Raw genomic sequence first — 4843 nt, 5'->3', positions numbered from 1 at the left:
TTCTTTGAATTTGTGCTTCATCAAAAGACAGAGACTCCTCAACATCATGTAAGCTAGACACAGCCAAAGCATAACAATCCGATGCATCAGATGCATGGCGAGAGCTTGAACGAGTACGAGTAGACAAAGGTGCATCCAATTTATTGTCACGCAATGTATGCACCAGCCATTTTGGCATACCTCTAGCCTGCTCATTTTCAGCCCTTTCCTCATCAAGTACATCATGTACATCTGCATTAGTAATAGGCTGATCTGTAACATTTTCAGAAACCCCCATAGGCTGTACATTTGCCTCATTGGAACTTACATTCGTATTTCCACCACTAAAAAGAGGCAACAAAGTGTCATAAATGTCATGTGAGCTTACATTACTGTCTCTAGTACATGACAGCAAGGGCTGAAGACTGAACAGAATGTTCCACAAACACTACATCTCGTGAAACCAAAATACGCTTTGTTTGCAGATGATACAACCTGTAACCTTTGCTTTCAGCACTATAACCAACAAAAATACATTTGACAGCCTTATCATCCAATTTTCTGCGTTGTGTTTGTGGCACCAAAGCATATGCCGAACAGCCAAAAACACGCATTTGCTCAATAGAAGGCTTTCTATCATGCCATGATTCATATGGAGTAGTAGACAGCAAAGCTTTCATAGGACACTTGTTTAGTACATAAGTGGCACACATGATGGCCTCAAGCCAAAAATAATGCGGCAAAGCTTGACTTTTGACCATACATCGTGCGATTTTTGTAAGTGACTTGTTTTTCCTCTCAGCAACACCATTTTGTTGAGGTGTATAAGTCACTGTACATTGGTGTTTATATCCCACGACTAGCCAGAAATGCATTAAATTCATGAGACATATACTCCTCCCCTCGATCGGAATGGAGGGTGCCCATAGTACATTTCGATACATTTTCAGCCATCGCCAAAAAAAATTGAAGCACATAAAAACTTTGGACTTTGCTTTAAGCGGAAATACCCATGCATGCCTGGAGTAATCATCAATGAAAGTCACGAAGTAAAGGTAATTGCCCAAGGACGGAGTTTGCATGGACCCACAAACATCACTATACACAAGCTGCAACCTTCTTGTGGCCCGAACTGAACCATCCTTTGGAAACTTAGAACGCTGCATTTTACCCAAAATACAGCCTTCACAAACATGTTTGATAGGTGCTTCAAGTGGCGGCAAAGAAGCAACCATATTAGATTTCTGCAAATGCAGCAAACTGGCAAAATTCAGATGACCAAAACGTGCATGCCAAAGTTTTGCATTTGAAATAGCCCTTGAATCTGCGACTGCATTTGCAAAAAAAAATTCACACTTGTCATACAAAGTGATCTTATACATCCCACGGCACAAAAGCCCTGATGCAACGATCTCATCACCAAAACTGAGATCATGAATTGTGCATCTGTCATCCACAAATTTGACTACAAGTCCAAGTCTAGCAAGTGCAGATACAGACAAAAGATTCTTCTTGATCCCAGGTACATAAAGTGCATCAACAAGTGTGAAAGAAGTGCCATTAGCAGCAGTAAGCATAATCTTTCCAATTCCCTGAATCGGATAAGAGGCATTGTTGGCACAATTGACTGAATTCCCATGAGGGACAAAATTGAGAGCGGTGAACAATTCACGATGTGAGGTAATGTGCTTTGTAGCACCATCGTCGAAATACCACACATGTGAATCTGCAGCAACTAACAAGCATACATCATGGACAGCAGGATTGTAAGTGCACTCTGTGCTAAAAGCCCATTCTGCATCAACATCAGCATCACAATGTCCTTTCACAGAAGACTCAACAATGGCTGCATTTGTAGTGGAACCAGCATTTGCAATGGAACCACCCTCTTTCTTCTTAGCCTCTTTGGCCTTCAACTTAGGACATTACTTGATCAAGTGATCATTAGCTTTACAATAATGGCAACACATCTTCTTTTTGCCCTTATCACCAAAATTTCCAGACAAATTGCTGCCAGCAAAAGCATTAGGAATAGAAGTTTTGCCACTCGCAGCAGAACCATAAGAAGTAGCTGCATTGTTGTTACCACGCTTTCTTTGAGAAGCAATAAAAGCCTGTTCAACTACACGCTGCCTAGTCCTTTTTTTCTGGAAAGTGACTTTTGCAACAGCAATGTGCATAATGCATCAAACTTGACAACTTCGAGATTTCCTTGGGTCATAAGTCTCCAAGTACTAGCAAAATTCTGGTAAGACTCTGGTAAGGCATCAAGAACAGTCTGCACAAGGGAACTGTCTAAAATGACTTCACCTGCAGAAATAAGTTGCTCATTGATATCCTTGACACCAGCAAGAAAAGTGTCCATATCATCCTCCTCATGCATAATCTTCGACTCCAGCTCTTTACGCAGCAAAGCAATTTTAGCCTCATTGTGACTTGCATAAAGACCAGCTAAAATATCCCAAGTCTGTTTTGCAGATTTTGCTGAACGGATGTGAGAAACAATGGTGCACTTCACAAACAACGGAATCAATGCATGAGCTTGCGCATCCTTTACATCCCAACGATATTGTTCTGTCGTAGGCAAAACAACTCTAATAGCAACAATCCTTGCAGCAAGACCTGCAACATCCTCAACATTGCCTACGTCCTCAAAACCAAGATGTACATCAATGCCCTGCACAATATTCCAAATGCCCTTTGACACAAGAACGTGTTGCATCATATAAGCCCACATAGGGTAATTGTCCCCATCCAACCTGTCCTCAGCAGCAAACATCTTGAAGACATCTGTGTTGTTGTTAGCCATGGTAAATGTTGCACCTGATGTGAAAACTGCCCGAAAATAGGAGAAATGGAGCGGGAACAACACGTGCTATATAGCACACACCGTAGAATACTTTAAGGCACATGTTATGCAGAAAATGGCACTGACAGAAATTTTGCACAAAATGACAAAATTGCATGTGCAGACCTGCTTTTAGTGGAAACGGAGGCCGAAATGAGCCCGAATCATAAATCTGAGCAGACTCTAATCTACGAGCTCTCCCAAAATATTTGCCGACCTACGGACGCTCGCCAAACCTCACTGTAATCGGAGGAAGTGAGCAGGCGTGTGCTGGAGCAGCTGGCGACTAAGCTCGGGAGGATGCAACCTGCTCTGATACCAATTGTTAGAATTAGGGTTGTAGAGAAACGCACATAGCTTGGAGAAGACAAAGGAAGCTCAAGGTACACAATAGAGAGTGTGTTACTTAGTGTGTAATGGAAAAATAGATAGCCCTAGAGTGATGGGCGTATATACAATGAACGGGGAGAAAAACCTCCTAAAGAGGAAAAAAATGCCCCAGTGTTCCTAGTGTGTTCACACACATCACTACCACATGTGTATGGTAACACAGCATCAGGACTATGTAGCAGACAAGTCCATGGCTTCAACAATGACGAAACAAATCTACATACCAAGTGATAACAGAAACTGATAATTTTAGAGTCGACAAGAGCACAAAGTGATGCCGACATGACCAAATCTTACCAAACTCATTTTAGGACTTGTTTTAGATGTAATGAAGAGGTGTAGGTCATAAAATTTTCTTTTCAAGCATAAAATTCAACTGCTGTAAATAATCGCGATTAAATCCATCTTGCAAAGAACTCAGCCTTTCATTCAAGGACAAAGCACATTGAGGTGAGATATCACTTCATACGCACTCTTTTGGAAGAGGGACAACTAAAGCTAGGAAAGGTGCATACAAGTGAAAATCCTGCAGACATGTTTACAAAGGTGGTCAACAAGGAGAAGTTGAGCTTTTGCTCATCTTCAATCGGCATTCAAGGATAAGAAGCCAGAATGGAAAGCAGTCACAGGTTTGGTTTGGAGATCAGTCTCCAAGTGGGAGATTGTTAATTATGGAGCCTGATTTACCCTTGTAATTTTCTGTGGTAAAAGCGCACATTTGTAAGGCCCCCATTATGAGGAGAAGCCATTGTGCGTGAAGGATAATCACTCACCGGAAACCAAAATTTTCACGGACAAGAATCAGGGGCCGCCGGAATATTATGGCCGGACGGCGGCCGGAAAGTGGTCGGAAAACAACCGGTCGGTTGGCCGGTGGCCGGTAGTCAATGGCCGATGGCCGGTGGTCGAAAGTCAATGGCCGGTGGCCGAATTCAAAAGCGGACTTGTCTTCTCAAGGGCAGCCACACATGGGCGGATTGGAGGGTCCGATTTGGACTTATTCGCACAAGGGCGGCTACACATGGCTGTCTCTCATAAGAGAGGGCAACCCTTTTGGCCTATAAAAGGAGGCCATTTCTACACACATTTCATAGTGTGAAGTTGATGCAACAAGGTGAGTGTGAGGTGGTGAGAGTGAAGCAAAGCGGGAGCTCCATTAAGGGTATAATCCCTTTGTAAACTACTTCTTGTTTTGAAGTACTAAAGCCATTGAGTGGCTGCTTTCCCGTGGACGTAGCCCACATTGGGTGAACCACGTATATCGTGTGTACACTCTCTCTCTCTCTCTCTCTCTCTCTCTCTCTCTCTCTCTCTCTCTCTCTCTCTCTCTCTCACCTTATGTATTGACCTTTCATGTGGAGAAGCAACTAAGCATGATAATCTCAGCCAAAGGAAAGAGAAGTTATCACTATGTATGGATTTCAAACGGGCACCAATGTACATTGAAATGGTTGAGCAAAAATTATGGATGACAAAGCTTCAATGTGATGCACCATTGGAAACTAAATGGGAAGCTTTCAAGAAAGCTATTTGTTCTTGTGCGGAAGAATGCTTTGCCATAAAGCATCTCCATGGTATCAACAAAGATAGATCACGCAAAAGGTGGTTTGATAAAGAATGTCAAGA

Source organism: Adiantum capillus-veneris, chromosome 15 (assembly GCF_014529385.1).
Source record: "Adiantum capillus-veneris isolate H3 chromosome 15, ASM1452938v2, whole genome shotgun sequence".
NCBI lineage: Eukaryota > Viridiplantae > Streptophyta > Polypodiopsida > Polypodiales > Pteridaceae > Adiantum > Adiantum capillus-veneris.
Note: the sequence above shows the minus strand (reverse complement) of the source record.